At 38.8% G+C, this 19,949-nt stretch overlaps 1 pseudogene; it reads left to right on the top strand.

Annotated features, from left to right (window-relative positions):
- Positions 1-419: 419 nt before the first annotated feature.
- LOC139715857 (anti-apoptotic protein NR13-like) overlaps positions 420-19,949 on the top strand; it is a 44,425-nt pseudogene continuing 24,895 nt past the window's right edge.

Here is a 19,949-nt window from a genome sequence, read left to right as displayed (position 1 = left end):
CTGAAAATACAGTGTACTGTCAAAATCAAACCAACTCCTGACGCTTTATAAGTTTTAACCGACTTCACTCTCCAACAGTATTATAGAACTTGTGAAGAAATCATAATTAAAAACTGTTCACATAACATTGCTAAACTCTACCCCTAGATGTCCCCTTGCTTGAACTCATTTCCTTTCTTTCTATCAAGAGATGGCAAACTACTGTATCAAACGTACGGGTCTCATATGGCACCGAGGGCGTATAATTCTCGAATGTTCTATGATCTTTATATAGGTCACTCGTCACTACAGGTGTCCGTAGTCATACGAGATGAGGTTGACACCACTCTTTTCCTCTCGTTTTCGACGAGAGACCCCCACCCCCGACATCAAGAGCGAGAGCTCAACGGTACATCGGTACAGTGCAGCCACCACAGCACTACTGTCTACTGCACTGCACTAGCTAGCCCCTATACCGAACACTTGTGGCCGTCCGTACGCATACTGATGATGCGTACATCCCCTTCGTTTGGCTGTTCGATATTCGGGAGTAAGGCACCGAAGATGAGTGGATTTTGGCGTATTTCTGAAAGGCTTTGAGGAAAAAAATGAAGGTAGAACGTTTCGTAAGACCTGAGATGAAATGAATAAGGTTAGTATGCTAATCTGAATGTGAAAGCTAGCACAAATCATGCCGAAATTTAGGTATGAATTTTAACTGCTGCCTGATGCTCGATCGTGAAAAGACTGCTCGTGTGTTACAGTTGCAGCAGTCAGTAGAGTAGTGTAGTCCTGCCTGCGTTGACTCTTGTACTTGTGACCAACCATGGTCGGATTGATTGTACGGTAGAATCCAGTGTCAGTAGTAGGCATACGCTGGCGTGGAAGGCCAGTTTTAAATAGAAAGGCTTAATCTATACTCCCATTTGTCTTAATTACAACAAGCTGGGCCTATGTGTTCAACTTTACATTCACTGCCACCTACTCTGGGTATGATCGGATATGTGGGGTGCAATTCAGTAGAAATAGAATGTGAATTTGACCGAAAGATCGGTCTGTATCTGTCCGTCGGGGAATGTTCCGCGGAGACTGCGTCTGGCTTCACTGATCCCCTCCCGGACAGCGTTAATGGCAAAATAAGTTAAAGAGTCCTCGGGACAGACGGATCTTTCTTTCTAAATGTGAATGTGGTATATTGGACAGTCGTGCCACTTAAACATTAACCCTCATTACTGCTGGTATTAGACCTAGCACAAAACCTTTCACAGATTTTTTATGATTCTCCACTCTTGCATTTGATTTAAGTGATAAAACCAACTAGTTTTAGGTAGGTCCAAACGTATCTGTATCGCATCATCGGTCATCACCATGGTCATAAAAGGCAAAGCCAAAGTTTCATTCTAGACTCTCTGAACATGCAGACTCCTCTAGGCTCTAGAGACAGAGTGCAGTTCAGTGGTGGTGATACAGTGGCAAAATTGTGAAATAGGTCCCACTGCAGAGCATGTGTATCTGTCAAAACTAAAAGCAAACTAAGTTAAGATAGTGAAGGGTTGTATCTATGGATGAAATTTGATAGTGGAGGGGCATTTAGGAAGTCTTTCCAATATTAATCAAAAGAAAGAATGAGAATATATAATTATCAAAGGAAAGAAAAGAAAAAGAAGGAAGGACAAAAAATGCTACGCTTCCAAAATTGGCCCGCCTCGTGCGGCTGTATCACCCACGTGTGAATGCTGTTTTGATGGGGTCACATTCACAAGTTACTATTATACTGTGCAAGAAAGCCCCAATGGACCGGTGTTCTTATGATGGGACCGTTGAACGCCACATAGTGGGGCTGAATTCATGAGTATGATTATGAAATAGACTAGAGTCTTGCCAGTGCCAGGTAGGCCTATACGTAGGTAAGTGTGAGTTACCGTAATATTTAGTACAGACAGACAGTGGTGGCGCCCTACATGTAGGAGTATAGCAATACAGCTATACAGGCAGCGAGATATTTGCAATTGGACTGTCTATTCATATGACTTTCAAATAAATGCTGTTCAGAGGATGTATGGTATGAATGAACTATACATGTTAATAGTTCATACTGGTATCTGTCGGTCGTAAAGCTTCACATTAGTCAAAGAATTTTGGTGCTGACAACCAGTTATTACATTATAGAAAAGTTCCAAAAGCTGTTGAGAGGATTTGCAGTTACCTGCAAGTTTAAGTTAGGATGTGTGTCCCTGGCCTTCTGATAAGCATTAGCATCTGTTCACCAGCAAGTCTATTTGATACCCCTCCTCATGCAGACAAATACAATGTATGTCATTGTAGATACAGATAATATGAGTTGCTACATGTAAGTCATAAAACTGGTTAGATGAATGTGACTGAACTAAAGTTATTCACAATATTCTTGTGTTGCTGCAGACTTGTGAGAATACATGAAAATATCCAACAACTTGTTGGGATACAGCAAAGTCTGGTCAGAAGGTCACCTGGTGGACTTTGTGCGCATGCGATGTACATCACACGTTTCTTCGTGTTTCTCCATTTGTGAGTGTGTGAGTTGATCCCCTCCACACCACTGGCTGCCTGGCTGCTCAGATGGGAGCAAGTGGTCAGAGGAGTACAAACCGTTGTTTCTTGGGAAACATTACTAGTGTATCTTTGTACAATTGGTGCAAGTAGTTCTTCGTATTGTAGAAATGCATGTACTGTAGTGCGGACTTTGCAAAGTTATTGACGTAATCTTTAGAATCATTGGTCTTAATCTGCATTAGTTTGATGCTATAATTTGACCACAAACATCGGAGCAAGACTACTTGTACCTTATGTCCCCATTAAAACCAAAACAACAACAATGTCACCCCCCCCCCATACCCCACCTCATGCCAATTGTGTGAGAGTGTGTGCATCCATGCATAATCTAACAAGGGTAGGGTAGTGTAGAGTGGTATGGCAAAATTAGTGTGGGGGAAGGGGAACATAAGTAAGTCTTTCCAACATCTCAAAAGGGGCTTACAGAGCTGCCAAGTCTCTCTAATTATCCTGGAGGCTTCATGATAACTTCAATCTCTCCTCATGTCTACAATGTAGGTATATAGAGAATATGAGAATCTGTCTGATCCCGGAATCATTTTGCCCATTGAAATGCATTTATTTTACACTCTACCATGACCTGCCTACCTACTGTGACCTGTTTAGCTAATCAGAGACCTCCAGGAACCCAAAGCCCCTTTGATCCTTCCTGAGGGTATATAAACTTTTGATATTCTTGTCTTAGACCCCTGTTACACATACAAGAAAGCCGACCGGAGGCCGGCCTCAGGTCGGCTTTCTCATATGTATGAACGGTCACACAAAACTCGGGCCGGCCTCAGGCCGACTCCACTTCAGGCCACCTCTGGAGGTGGTCTGAGCCGGCCCCGGCTATGTGTAAAGGAACCGGGCCCGAGGCTGGCTTTCGGAGCTGCAGTTGACTGGTCACATTACCTTCGGCAGGGGCGATAGCCAGGTAGAGTATCAAAACCAAATCTACTGAGCGAAATGTTTGTTTATTCATTTAAAGGGCGCTCCTACGGCAAAGTAGGGAAAGGCGATGTGAGGCCGGCTCATGTGTAAACAGTGTCCATAAGGAGCGTTGTTGTTTGAGGCGGCCCCGAAGCTCATGTGTAAACGGTCCACAAAGCGGCCTCAGGCCGGCCTCGGGCCGGCCACGAAAAGCAGACCTCGGGCTACCTTTCATGTGTAACAGGGGTCCTAGTTCACAGCTGCACAAATTTTGCTAGCATTCTCATTCTGCAAAACATTGTTCTGCAAAAAACAAACAAAACAAAAAACAACAACCTATAATGAATCAGTATTTATCTAAATATGAAATTAAAGTTTACATAATGTCATCTTTAATTATTGGCATGACAAGTTTAAATGAACCTTAAGATTCTGAATAAGAGTTATGCAATGTCACATGGAGAATACGCATTAATACCAAATTAGGTGTTACATAAGATATTAATGAAATGAATATAGTCTTTGCAGGGTTCTACAAGGGGCGAAGTCTGAAATGGTTAGAATAAGAAATAATGACCTGTGTTAATGAAGCACTTCCATACTTGAAGTCAAATCTCATTTCCTGATTCAATTATGATATGACAGTTTTGCATTGAGCAGGAATTTCTCAAGGGACAGTGACCACAATGAGAAGCTCAGCTACATTGTATATGCATCATAGGTCAATCTGAATGGTATGAAATACAATGTACCGGTAGTCTGGGGGTAGGTTAGGATAGGGGCAGTATTAGATACTGTGATACTGTATGTGTTATATGTCACAAGTACTGCCATACATTTTTTTTTTTTATTTTTTAGATACAATTATGGGCAATTTTATTGAACCAACTAACAAGTTCATATCCTTTGCATCAGACTGAGTGCATAATGATCCTAGGAAATTCAAGGAGATGATGAAATTGCCAGGGTACTTATATAAGAGGAAATATCTTCATGACACTTATCTTCACTTCAGGCAAGGAGGCACCTGCATGTCCCATATTGTCTCTACTTGAGTTGTGTTCTCACATGTACACATCACTACTTTAGTACGTCAATGTACTCTGCAACAGGGATAAAGAAAACCTGCGATGTCTTTGTACACTGCATTGTGCTCTAAGGAGCTTTTTGCAGAAGGCAATTCTGGCTGGGATGCATGACCTACAGACAGTGTACTTTGAAGGAAGAGTGTTTTTCTTCCTCGGTCGGATTTGTTTGTAAGAGGTATGTCAAGTTCATTCAAACATTTAACTGTAAAGCGTAAACAGTATGTCATCTGGCAGTGAAGTGATATCATAGCATTTGTACAAGTTTGCATGCAGAGCACTTAATAATGCTCTGTGACATGCTCTTAAGTTGCCAGATGCAGGTAACGGAAATGACCATACTCCTACAATAACATAGACTCTCAAAACTCTCACACCAAAGACAACATTCACCCTTATTGGTTTGGGTTGTATTACAGGTCAGATAAGAAGAAATTTTTTTTAAAGGGGATAAAACCAAAATATGTATGTGTATTGAGTGAATGCAGAAATATTAGTCGAACACATTAATGAAGTTTGAGGAAAAGCGAACAATCCGTTCAAAGTTAGGAATTTTTCAAATTTTGGTACAGCGGTGGCTGGATAAAAAGACTACAACTCATGATGTAATGAGGCAGAAGACAATATCTGTAGTGTCTTGAGGGTCACAAGTATTTTGTCCTTGATTGTAAAGAGGTCACGTGCAGTATCTGATGTCATTGTCTCAAAGCCGGCTTCTGAAAGAAATTGGCCCCAGCACCCCTAACGGCACTGACCCAAGCTGTTTGACATCGATTTCATGTTTACTGCTGATTTTATGCTTGACATCAGGCATTGAATTTGGTAATTTGAAACATGCCATTGGCATTGTAAGGAGGTCAATTGAAGCTGTGACAGGCCATAATTATTTATGGCTCCTCATCTGTGAAGGCAAGAGTTTTGATGGAGAAACATCTCTACATTGTACAATTTTTGTACATGTACATTTGTGTACATTTCATCAGTGGAGCTTACAGGATTGTAGTATGAAAATTAATTGCGAGTGGTATTTTTAGGCCTATTGAAAAGATCATTTGTTTGTTTGTTTGTTTTTGGGGGAAGGGGGAGGAGGAGATGGGTGACTTAAGGGGTATGTTTTAAATGTCAAAGTACAGCATACAATGTAAATGTACATGTACATTACACACAATAGAGGAATCCATCAGTGCCAATATTTACACAAAGATGAATCAAACAAGCGTAGAGCTTTTAAAACTTCTCAGTTTTCAAAGTGGATCTGATCTCCCTTCAGCTCGACTTGCATTTTTTTCTTGTTTTTTAGGGGGGGGGGGGGGGCTTTTTGTAGGGAATGTATAATGTCATGCATACATTGTACAGTGTTTACACTCGTTTGATCTAGAATATTGTTCATAGAGCCAAGAGGACTTTACTGTACACAAATGAATGCAATACAATCATCAGAGGAGAGGGGCAATATATTTCATTGATATTTCATTGATTTTCATTATATTTTGTTCATAATCATTGATTTTCAAGAAGCCAGTTGACTGCAGTGAGGATATTTCATTAGTTTCAATGCACATCAAGTCCTGATAACTACAATTGTACCACACACACACACACACACACACACACACACACACATTCATATTCTCTCTTTTCTTGTTTTATCTGTTCTTACTTAATCATTAGTACAGGTTACAAGCTTTGAAATGAGACAATCTTTGTCTTATGTTGTATGTGATTCCTCTTGTATATCAGGATCTTTTATACATTCAATACATAAATTTATTTTCAGTAGCTACGTGTATTCGGCACTTTATGCAAAGGCATTTGAAACTGAAGAACTGGGACACAGGCAAAGTGTTTGAAGATATCACTTATCAGTGACACAGTTTTTGATATCCTAATTTCAAAAGCCATTGATATTTGTGCCAAGACATCTTTTTTTTTTTCCAAATGCTTTTCAGATTTGTTAGTTGTATATAATTTTTCTTGCGTGATCGAGTCAAGTAGAATAATAGAGTTTTATATGATGCAAATATGGTTTATGTTCAAGCGAAAAGTCACCTGACAGTTCCCCCTCAATGCGTACCCTTAACTTTCCCTTGAATTTTATGGAGGGTATCAAACTTCTTGTTTATGCGTGTCATTGTTATATATTGTGGATTTAAGGAGTGTATACTAGGGTTGTCATTTCTTGTCATGCAGCAGTGTTTTCTCAACGCTTGTGAGAACTTCAGAACAGTATTGTTGTCATTGTTGGAAGTGGTCACGGAACGCGCTTGGAATCTGTACCTAATTTTCTTTTGTTGGCAGTACTGGATCTTGACTTTAACGGTAAACAGCATTCATTTCTAGTAAGAATGATGTACTTTAAACTAACTGGGAATGCTAGCTATGCCTGCAGAATGCTTTTATAAAGTCTCGTTTGTAGGGTCTGCCGGATCCATCAGTGTGTAGTTCAACTTCTGTCGTTAAGTGAATCTTCATGCACGAACAGTTCTACGTACAACTTTATTCCTACAGGCGTTATCTCACTGAGCTGCGAATATTTTCGACCATAGCGAATTACAGCAAATGTTAGATTTCGCCACTCTTATTTACTGTTACTGTTTTGTAAACAGTTGCAATCAAATTCACAAACAGTTTTCAATATCGCAAACAGTTTTTATTGTTGCAAAGAAATTTTAAACATTATTGCAAACAGTTTCAAAGAGTTTTGCAATGAAATTAACATGTTCATTTTTTTTTTCGACAAGAAAAACTGTTTGCATTAGTAAAAACTGTCTTCGAATTTGATTGCAACTGTTTACAAATCCTGAGAAAACCTAAAATTTGCTATGTTCACAAACATTTGCCACTCAGAGAGATACCCCATTTAGCTAGCAAATTAATGTGTGTGGTATATTTCGTATGGTTTTGTTTTGGCAAATTTTGCAAGTCTATTGGGAACTTGACAACACACCAAAACATTGTCTTCTGTATTCTACAAATACAATGTGTAGAATATATACAATAGTATCCAAGATGGTGTATTATCAACCTTACCTCTTTCAAAGAGATAATAGTTATTTTTTCATTTCGTCGGTCCCTGTGGATCTTGATCACAAATTAAAGCATGGCATGCCTTGCTGCAAGGTGTAATCAGGAGTTTAAAAGGAAAGTGTAGAGCAGTTGCCATGACAGCACTCCCAAGATATTTGCCAATTGAAAAAAAGGAGTGTTGGCTGCATTAGAGCCGGCAATCACCAGCTGTTAAGGGATCTACTCTCTAGTGTTTGCTTAGTTTTGTGACTAATTAATCCCAAAGTCATTCACAACTGGCATGGCCGATTGCCAAAGATGCATTATCGGAAATGCTATTTGCTTTGAGGCTTGTTACGCAACCACCAATCAGGCTCCTTCTGCTAGTTCTAGTGCTGTGTTACTCATAGCTGCACCTTATCCAGAAATGAGTAATTATGTGTTTAGAGTGTTGAAGAAAGATATGAGCTTACAAGTTTATGTAGTACAAGTACATGGTAACCCTTTCATATAATATGCACCAAGTATCTTTACAAGCAAATATAATATACAAAGATCTCATCGTGAGTGCATGTTAGGATATAAGCCCTCTAACAGAATATGAATATATTGTAGTGATGATGCATTTCTGAAGGCTGACTTTACCTGATGTCACACTTTACAGAATGATGTCTGTACAAAAAATTAAGAATAAATAAATAATAAGTTGAATTGTTAAATCACGATGGTGATACATGAAACCTCACAGAGTGTCCTCTTTATTGCATCACGTAGTGTTCAATGTCTTTTTTTTTTTGGGGGGGGGGGGTGTTTGTATTGTATTTCTTTTTTTATCCATAGTGGAGTTATAAAAAAAGGAAAACTATTTCCTAGATCCGCAGTTACATTATAAATGTCAAGTTCTATTGTAGTCAAACCTGGAAATAGTAGTTGGAATATATCTGAATTGCATCTTATATGATTATTGCTTCAGACCGTGAATAGCTCCCTGTCTGAGAGTTAGAAATAGAGCAACTTTAGTGCATAGATCCATAGATGGATTGTACACGGGTAAGATAGTTGGTAATATTAATGGATACTGTAAGATTAGAGATGACATCAGAAAGATGAATCGGGAGAAGTAAGGGATAGATCAAGGTCAAATGTAAAGTGAAGGGAGCAAGAGATTTAAAGACTTAACAAGTAGGGTCTACACGTAGAAGGGACACCATGAATGTATGAAATGAAGAAAAAAGTGTGCTACCACATTGTTTTGTTATTGCCAAGGCTTTAGTTGGCTAGACTGTTATTCCTCTTTTTTTTTTTCTTTTTTCTTTTTTTGACGGGGGGGGGGGGGGGGGGGGACATTTTGGCATTGACATTAACGTTAATCGTGATATTCATTACATTTTTAGCCTTTTCCACCCCCAGAATTCTGATATAATTTCATTAAAATCAAAACCAAGGTAAATACTTACAGACTAGGCATATACCATGGCAGTTGGAGATTCTGAAATAGTGTTCAGCCTTGGAGAAAGGCTACTGTGTCATGACCCACTGAAAGATTATCGCGTGGAGGGAAGATCGTAATGTGCATGCTGGGTTGCAGGACTACGAAATCTTGTGCATGATCCTGCTCCGAAACTTTGATCAAAATGCCAGTAGACCTGCTCTTTGATTGTTTAGGATGTAGGTCAGAACACTTACGGTAAGCCATTAGCAAACCCAGATTCTTCATGTGCATGTGTGCATGCAATGTGTGTACCCATTCTGTAGCCACTAAATATGCACATTACACCTGCACACTTGGATTTGCTCACAACAAAACATCGGGGCATGTGGGGAAAGGGGAGGGTTCCGCAATATTTCCAGAGTGCCTCGTTTGTTTATTTCATGTGTGTGGCACATGCTTGTATGATGATGATCAATCCTGGTGCTGTCTGCAGAGCTACAAGGAATATTTTCAGTGTCTGTCCCTTGCTGTTTTTAAAGAACTGTCTCCATATTCAATGAATACTTGAATCTTCCCATCAGAAGATGTGACTGTGATAATTTACTGCTGCTGATGTCGATGATGATAATGAAGGGGACAATAATACACATTATAATAATGATAGTAGCTAGAAATGATGGTGAGGATAGTAATAAAATGTAAATATTGCCTTTTTAGAGGTGTAATTTAACACTTGACATCCCCGCGAGAGTTTTCGATTTTCCTCGAAAGACTGTTTTTTCCCCAAAGCATGTGGCGCTGAGGAAAAATATCATGTCGATTGAAAAATATGTAACCATTAACTTCCGAAGGAGTATGAAGCATTATTACAATGATAGACAAGGCAGTATGTGTACTGTGTTGTCAACATAGATTTATACAATCATTAATGGTTTATGAAACTCCATTTAAAGCAGGACAGGATGCACCAGTTGATATTGTGATTGCGCATCAGTTTGTATGAATGTGTCAATATACAATGTACTATTGTGTTATTTTATCAAATTACATGTCACCATATCACTATGAAGCAGTGTAGTGACTGATCTCTTTTATATTTCAAAATTTGTGAGCCTGCAGATTAATTTGATTAATGTAATTTGACTAGTTCAATTCATGTACTATCCTTGGCATTACTCATTTTGTCATCAGGTAGGCTGAGAATGAATGCAGAGCTTTATGGCCCATGTTAAATTCATAGTATTGCTGGATGAACTTGGTATAAAAGGCAGGGGAAAGTCAAGTGCCATGTGTGCAAATTTGTCTGAAGAGTATAGAGATGGTATGCTGAGGTGTTGAAGAGTACACTTGATGCTGATGAATGGCTTTGTGCTGGTGTTTGGCTGTGAACCTTCTGTAAAGATCCAGATGGTGGCTGGCTTGACTCCAGTACCAGAGTTGTCTACAATGCACATGTGACATTTTATGTTAAAGACTGTCTGCAAGCTGCGGAAGGACTTTTACTTTTTAAAATGGGTTTTCTTCCTGTCTTTTTTTATGCCTCTGCCATGAATCGTCACTGGAGGCATTATGTTTTCAGATTCTACATTCGTCCTTCGTGTGTCTGTTGGTCTGTCCATCTGTAATTGATTTGTGGATGATGTACGTAACTTAGGAACTGTTTGAGATGTCCAAATGAAACTTGGCACATGCATGTACACATGTATAAGTGGACAAAGTTGCACTCATCAACTTGTGGGTGCATGCTCGCAAGGTTAAAGGTCACGGTCAAATTTTTACATTTCACTATCCCCCCTCCCAATCTCTTCAATGCATGGAGGTATTTCATAAAACTTTGTGTATGTTCATGTATTACCAGATTAAGATTATCTAGGGAGCATTATGAACCATGCAGTCAAAGGTCAAGTGAAAATGCCAAAATATCATTCTTTTCCCTCCCTTTCCTGGAAATGGCTCTAGGTATCTTCTTGAAACTTTAATACTTGTATTTCCTGACATTGATGCTCTTCAAACGTTTTGGATCATGAGGTAAAAGGTCAGGGGTCAGAGGTCAGGTTAAAATTCTAAAATTGCACTATTTTATGCCCAAATTGCACTACTGTATTAAAAAACAGTGATGTTCACATGCATTTTGATTCAGCAAATCATATGGCTTCATAATAAAGCAATTATGAAGGCAAGTTTTATGAAAGGATACCCTGTCAGAAAACAGAAATATGATGATCATATTACCAGAATCAAGCATTCTTGGCATATGAAATTCCCATCAAAAGAAATGGGAGCAAGAGAACAAACACTGGTACATTTTACATTTTTCACTGGTAATTTGTCTGTGATACAGTTATGTAGGCCATAGTTCTTCACGTGATGGGTTTGTTGCCATGATTTCTTCCTCTGTTTACAATGTATTTATTCTTGACATATCAAGAGTTGGCACTCGTTTGTTGGCTTGTTTGCTTGTTTGTTATTAGATAGGCCCTGATGCTTTTTATTTTTTGGAACTTATTTTTCTGAACAGCAATGAACCACTTGATTAGCCTATCAATTTTGGGACTCTTGTCAATGCAGGGACACTTGAATTAGTTATTGTTTGCTCTTGGCAGGATACACAAAAACAAAACAAAAAATTAATGGACAGTTAAATGTAAAGCCTGGAATGCTAGCCAAGTTGAAGGGATGCAGTTGCACACAGTTGTGATTAGGTCTGTTGAAACATTCAGAATTTGAATAGAATGATAGATGTGGACATCGTAAACCAATGCATTGTGCTCTTCACAGGCTAAGCATGACCATCCATCAATCCATCCAACTACCTTACCAAGGATGTATGCCATCCATTTATCCATATCAGTTTGCTAGCCTCAACGTGGCATTTGTGACTTTGCAGTTGCATGGTTGTTTTGCGCTTGTGTTGACATTTCCTATGCAGTGGAATAACTGTTCTGTCAAAAGTTCTTGAGTCCTTTGCTTTGAAACTTGTTGCACTTGTGTGAATTCTTAAAAGGAACTATGATCACTTTTGTTGAAGGAGAGGCGATTAATCCGATATGTTACCCACTCTTGAACAGTAGAAGGATAAAAGAAAATCAGTGGGTGCGTGTTTGATTTCAGGTAATACCCTACAGCTCGGACATGTCCCAGCTTATCCCGTGGTGTTCGCATATAATGCAAACATTGTGACAATTAGACCCAGAGATATGTGCAAAGCAGTCTAACTGTACTTTCATTTTCCCCTTGCTAGTGTGTGTTCTAGTGGCAGCTTAAAAATGCAGTTTGAGACAGTTTGTTGGGGCATAGTTCAGCGACCCTGTCAGATGGAGATTAGTCTGTGGAGAAAGACCCTTGTACAAAATGTATGTACCTGCATAAAACATGATAATACATCATCTCAAAGATGGATTGTTTACAATATATGTTGTAGATTTTAGGTGGTACGGAGTTTCAAGATTTGTTTATGGAATTCAATCTTTGTAGATCATTTATTTTTGTTTGCAACTGCATGAAATTAATTTATAAAAGTCAGTCTTTTGTCAAGAGTTTTATAGCAGTTAGCACAGTGCTTTCTGTTGAGTCTTGTGCAATACATGTGACATGTTTCTCCATGGTGTGGTTTAACCAAAGGTATGCAGTGAATTTTGAGTGGAATTCATTTGGTGGGTGGAAGTGGGCCAGTGGACAGGGTAGTTGGCATCCCTCATGCAAATCATACAGTACTCTGCGTATGAGCAGTTTCTGTGTTGGCCAGGATACATGTACCGGTGCATAACAAGTGGAATTGGTAAAAGGATTTTTTTTATCCAAGTGGACGTGATAGTTCTTCAGACTGACCAGATGCACGGGAAATCATCTTCCATTGTGGATGTGAAGGCTAGGGGGGAGGCTAGCGGTGGGAGAGTGGTTTGTCATCATCGGGAGGTAATTTCCTGTAGTTTTGGGTTGATGAAGCTCTGTCCATTCTCGAAGCTGTTGAGTGTTATGGTGTTTCGCAAGCTTGCAGCATTGTGCCATAGGATTTTATGTTGTTTTTACATACAATATATGTTGGGTGTACTTAGAGCTCATTTAACTACTTATGTTTGCATTATGTAATGATGAAAGTGCTGATAACAATAACAATAGGGTAGTAGGTATTGTAGCAGTGGCAGTAGTGATAAGAAAAATACTAATGATGATTACAGTAATTATTGTTTTGTGATGTCTTTCCACGTACAGACTGTGCTTAAAACATTTTACGCCATACAGATAGGCCTACTTTGTACATCTAGGTGATGATGATGATGATTTCAATCATCATTGTGCTATTGGTATCCACATTGCTATTGCCATAGTTAACCAAAAGATGTTACATTTCGGTTGCTGACATGTACTAGATGATAATTTTGAAGTCTCTATGATGCAGTATTGAGTAAGCCATTTTTTTTTTAATACCATACAATCTTAGCATCATAAGACGGCAAGGACATCCAATCCAAGTTTATCCATGCTGAATGCCAGTGGGATACATTTGTAATAACATCAATCCATACAGATGATACTTCAATCTGTTAATGCCAAATTAAGCAGTAAACATAATGCACTGAACTTGTGTCAGTGAGGCCGTTGTAGAACAATGTATCTTGCAGTAATATTGTTCATTGTATCATTTGTAATCTTTTCTGGATCTCTGTAGGAGGGTTTGTAAGTTTTAGGGGTAAAATTCTTGTCGTCAGAAATTTATAAAAAAGCGAAGAATCCACTTACATATCTATGTGTCTCACAGAATTACACTGTTTCAGGTTAAAGCTTTGGCTCCTACAGTGAAAACTCAGAAACAGAAAAACAGAAATAGTATGAATGTTATCTTCCCTAATGTTGACTGGATATAATTTGATTACTTTTCCTGACTTGTGTATAATGTGGACCAATGATTATTGAAAGAAAATAACAACTCCACCCCCCCCCCCCAAAAAAAAAAAAAAAAACGTAAGGAAGAATGTATGGGACTACCCGGCACACCTGCAACAAGTTTCTACTAAACGTGTGATTTACAGTGCAATTTTCAGCTTGTTCAACTACAGCCATTTTAAGCAGTAGTACTGTTGCGCAATTAAAGATGAATACATGATACAAATAGGCCTATAGAATTTTGTAGAATATTTTTTTTTTCTTTCTGCAACAGATATCTTCAAATATGTGGAGAATTTTACACTAAACCACATTTTCCAGTTTTTCCACAGAGTGCAGAGTGCATAAAAGAGTCTACTTGTTGAGCCTAACGGGTGACCCTCAGCATAGAATTGCACCCATAGACGTGCATTCTTAGCATTCTTTAACGATTGCTCACATTATGCAGGGGCTATTGTTACATTTCTTCAGAGTTTCCCACAGATACCTGTGGCTAGAAGGTAGTGCCAATTGCAATGTTGAATATGGAAGACTGCAGCGAGGTCATGCTTGAAAGCACACAATTGTAAATACACAATAGTGTCCAGCAAATTATGTTGACTCCCTGTCCAGGCTTTTTGTCGCATTAAAGGTGATCTTTTCTGTGGCTTCCCCTCCTCGCATGGATTTGTGGAGAGGGATGCTTGTTGCGGACGTGCCTCCAAAAATGAGTCTGGGAATTTTAGTCGTGGTTAAGTACTTCCAGGTAGGATTTTGAGCACTATGCACTCCTTGATATCGTTTGTCTCTTAGGCTGAGATTTCCTTTCTCATTTGAAGGGGATTCTTCCAGCAAATCTCTTGTATCCTCCGTCTCACCCCCCCCCCCCCCCCCCCCATGGTCACACTGGCAAAACTTTCAAACTTTTGCTGTGTGACTACAAATTTCCTGAAACTTCTTGAAAAACTTCCCGCTCAAACTAGGAAAATTTCCAGATCCCCCAGAAATCTTCTCAAAGTTTGTGCAGTCTGAATGCAGGCAGGTGAAACTTCATAAAGTTTGTCATTTGATCAGTCCACTCTCTGTTTGCAGTGCCTCCAAAGCTGTCAGAAAACTTGCACTTGCTTCTGTGTTGACACTTGTAGAGAGCCAGTGAGCCAAACTTTGAGAAGAATCGGTGATCAGGACCTGAAACTTTGAGAAGTTTGGCCTCCAGTGTGAACAGACGAGCAAACTTTGCAAAGTGTTCACAGAGTCAGATTGCTCGTAGTTTTGCCAGTGTGACCACAGCTTGTCTCTACCACACACACACACATGTGCACAACAGCTGCACTCTGTGAGATTGTATTGTGGGATATATGAGATGAAGGGAAACTCCTCCTTTGTCCTTCCAACTCGGAGGAAAGTTTGTACAATGCACATTAATTAATACATATGATAATGTTCGTAAAGCACCATTTCCTGCACAGGTGAAATATGATGAACACTCCCGCAGCTTCTAGAAAGTTGACAGGTTTGTGTTCCTTTTGAGATACTTGATTAGATTTCCTATCAACCCGGAACGAAGAAGATATGAAAATTTGTATGTGATGTTATGATTTTGAGTCTTTCAGCTGTTTGATTATAAATTCTGTACATAGATTAGATGTAGGAAGCAAATCCACTTAAAGATGTATCTGTGAAGTGAGGGAGGGAGACCATGGTAAAATAGAATCGAGGAAAGATTTTTAATTGCCAACACATTCAATGAAGACTAGAAAGTGTGGTTTATTGTAAAATTCTCCACATATTTGAAGATATATCTGGTGCAGAAAGAAAAAAATATTCTACAAAATTCTATAGGCCTACTTACATCATGGATTCATCTTTAATTAGGCAACAGTGCTACTGCTTAAAATTGATGTAGTTGAACAAGAAGCCAAAACGGATTAAGAAGATTAATCCAAAATGAAGAAGAACTGAAAACTTGTAGGCCTATGTGCTGATAGTGAATCTGTCAGCTGTTAGATTCAAATTCTGTACATAGATTAGGTTTAGGAAGATCCCATCTGCTTACTTATGATATCATCTGTGAAGTGAGGAAGGGGGGAATGGGAGTCCATGGAGGATTAGAATCGAGGAAAGATTGTTTGATAAAGGCCAACATTATATTCAGTGAAGTTGGATGAGGAAGATTAGTTATCATTTTGACCTACAGCTTGGGGCAGATACTGGCAAAGTACATTGTACAGTGTAATTGAACATGCACATTTTGAAGCATGTGTAAAGCCAACATTTCAGCCAAAATGTAAGTGTCTGACATGGTCTGAGGTACTCTGTACTTTTTTTTTTTTTGATGTCGTAAACATGTATGGGATGTCAAGTGTGACACTTAAAAACATGGAAGTCATGTGGTCTGTTATGGCACACGATAGTTTGTTTTTCGTTCTGTTTTGTTTTTGTTGTTGCTTTCGTGTATGATACTGACTGTACTATTACACGCAAGCCTTCCAAATTGATATTGTTCGACCCAAGGACTTATCACCCTTTATATGAAAAGCTACACTTGTGATTGATTGATGCTGATATATTTGATGTATAAAATATCCACCGTCTGGATGAGATGAATAATGAATGACAAGCTGTAGATTCACACATTGTGAGGGAATGAGTGCTTGACCAGCTTGTAACAGGCCTTGCTGCTATGTAATCAGTACTTCTTCAAGCAAGAGGGAATGAGTGCTTGACCAGCTTGTGACAGGCCTGGCTACTATGTAATTGGTACTTCTTCAAGCAAGAAGTTAGTGTTTTGTCATTCTGCAAAGCAATCATCCTTTGATGGCAATGAAAAGACAGGTTTGTTTATCTAATACTCTCGTGCATTAAGTAATTGATGAGTAACCTTGTGCAGAGTTTTGTCAATGTGCTCATAAACAGAATAGCCTTTGCATGACAGTGATGTGCATTTTAACAGTGCACTCCAGGTTATAGCGAAGTCCTCGGGACTGGCAGTTTTCTTTCATTATATCAAAATTTCGTTAAAGCTGAACAGTACAGTAAAGTATATAAAGATGTCTAGATGATAATTTTGGGACCTGAAATTTTACTTCATTGTAACAAGAATTTTTTTTTTCACCGTGTTCATAAATAACAGGAGTGCACTGTATCTTGCAATCAAAAAACAAAAACGAAAACAAAACATAAATAATGCCAACAATCACTTTGCTCAGTACATATAAATGCATGCACAGTCACACACAAAAAGCAAAAAAAAATGCAAAACAAAAACAACAGCAAAACAAAACCAACACACACATACACAAAGAACAACAACAAACAAGCAAACTGAAAACAAAACCCACCCAAACCTGTGCAAGAAACATTATACTTTTTCGTATTTCCATCTGTCTGTCCAGTTGTCTTTGTGCAGTTAGGGCCTGTATCTTTCTGGTTTTTTTTTTTCATTTCTGTGAATGATCATTATCAGATTTCTGATTGATAGTTATATGCTTTATGAGATTACGAAGAGAAATCATATGCATACATGATTTCAAAGTCAGATGCAGTAGGTCAAACTGATACGTCACAAGATCAAAGTTAGAGGTCGAACTTTTAATTAAGTAGAATTAATTTAAGCTGATTGATTACAAGTGATAATTTAAAGAGCACAAAACTTGAATTTAAGATGAACCTTTGAACCTTGTGGCAGTGGATGAGTTCAACTTGTGCCAATGTTTGGTTGTTGCCCAGTGAAAATCAAAGGGTGAGGTCATGCATCGACTGAAGCAACCTTTGACGACAGTCAGTCAAAGAGTGTGTTTCTACTGAGCGACGAAAATTCGAGGTGATGCCAGACGATGCGTGGTGATTCTTGGTGATACCAGCCGATGCGTGGTGATGCGTGGTGACACGTCAAATTTTTCCTCAGTAGAAACAGATCGGGTGGTAGCCGATGCGTGGTGCTCCGTCGTCCACCTATTGAGGTGGTCGATGCGTGGTGATGCGAGCGACGATTCTCAGTAGAAACACACCGGGTAGCGAAATTCGCTGTGTACCGGACGTCTAGAATTTCGCCCCGTGCTTTTCAATCGGTTCATCGCACACACTCCGACACTTTAGTGGACCTCTCTATTCTTTTTTTTTCAACTGAAGCATGACTTTGTATTACTTTTTTTTTTGCCAGTATGCGCTCTTATGTTTATCATTATCATTTATCTATTGCAAACGCAAATGTTTTTATTTGTGATGTAATACCTGAGTTATATTGTGTTATGTTTTGTTGGAAAAAAGAAGAATGAAAATAAATGAATTGAATGGAATTGAATTGAATTGAACGCGATTCATGTCTCAATGCCGATGTCTGAGCGGCTGATATGAGTAAGGCAAGAAGAAACGGGTTGTCTGTGGTTGGTGCCATCTTCGTATTGTTTACCTTCCCATAAGGCAGTGCGCGTGACCGGATCTGTGACCTGAAAATACGTGACTTCCGGAATCACCGTATTTGCACGTCACCTTTGCATCACCGCATATTTTATCGCTCAGTAGAAACAGCTCGAGTGGTCGTAAAATACGAGGTGCTGCGTCAGACAAAATTTGTGGCGATGCGAGGGATGCGAGGTGCTCTCAGTAGAAACATGCTCAAAGTGTCTTCAGGTACCGACTGATAAAATTTCATCAAGACAATAGTGATGTTTGTGTTGGTTAAAGAGGTGTGCACAGGGTCACAGACCATGATGTTGTTCAGAATGATGAAGAGAAATTTGACTGGAATATATTGATGAGCAAACTGTGTTGTAAAGAAAAATGACGCTGCAGAATTAACGTGAATAGGCTTTTACACTCACATTAGACTGTAACTCCAAATGGCTGGTGGCATTTTCGCCGACTCTTAACAAGAAAGAGTCGGTTAAAGGCATCTGAGGCCGCTGAAATATAGTTATGAAATACTGTAAGCAGTTTTGGAAGGAGAGATACATTGTATAATAGTTATCTAGTGTGGCGTGGATCATTACAGTAAAGTGCCTCCTGTATCAAAGTTATAATGCTTTTCCACAATAGCTTTATTATACACTTCTGTCGTGCTATTTTTGTGCAGCGCTGGCATTGTTATAGTTGAAAACTGTACTGTAGAGGTTGCACTGGTTTGATCATGATTTGTGCAAATGTGACAGCAGGAATAATGAGCCTTTGCACATACAGTAGGAGGCTACATGATGGGGACAATTTTCCTCACGCAAGTGCTTTGCTCTCAATATTGCATTTTGTTTTTTGTTTTTGACAAGCGATAAATGAAAGTGGCTATATTTACTCTTTCTCTCCATTCATTTCATTCCATATTTTTCCTTCGTTCCATGTTGCATTTAATCGGACAGCCTCACAGATTGAAATATCTATAAATGGATCTCTTTTTAGTAGTTGACTGCGTTGCCGAAGACAAATGCGTGGATTTATGGCGTGCTGGGTGATACGAAACCAACCCCCTTTCCTGTGTGCATCGAGCACAAATGTTATTACGTTCAGCAAATGGAATAGTAGCATCTGATTCCATGTGGGATTCAGATGTATTAGGCCAAGCTATTGGCAGGGTTATATTGGGAGAGACAACTGGGATGGCAAATATTGTTTGATTTATTTTGTCAGTGGCACAGAAATCATTTTAGGTTTTTTTTTCTGTGTGTGTGTACTGTATTTGATTCTTTTTGTGTTTGTTTGTGCAATATAGCATTGTTCGTCAGTGTAGAAGTTGCCAAAGTGCAAATTTTGTCATAAATTTGTAAAGTATGATATGAGTCTCAAAACAGAATGTGTTGTTCATGTTTGTTTTGATATTTTCCTAGGTAATTGAAAAAAAAAGAACATGTTGATTTTTTTAAATATGTTTTTGTAGGCCTAAATATTACTGACCAATGGATTATGCTGTACATGTTATTATTCCATGTGTGTATTAATGTCTCATTTTCTTTGATATTTCTGCCTTGCTGGGATAAACACAAAGATAGACTTGTAGCTCCATAATAAAAAGCCTTTTAATTTTTGTGGCTTATTGATCTGCTAGCATTTACAAGGATGCAATGAGAACTGCTAATATCATACATTTTTGT

Source organism: Diadema antillarum, unplaced genomic scaffold (assembly GCF_040938485.1).
Source record: "Diadema antillarum isolate AM-2024a unplaced genomic scaffold, OU_Dant_1.0 scf00000057, whole genome shotgun sequence".
Classification (NCBI taxonomy): Eukaryota; Metazoa; Echinodermata; class Echinoidea; order Diadematoida; family Diadematidae; genus Diadema; species Diadema antillarum.
The sequence above is the reverse complement of the archived record's forward strand: the minus strand, read 5'-3'. Positions and strand labels throughout refer to the sequence as shown.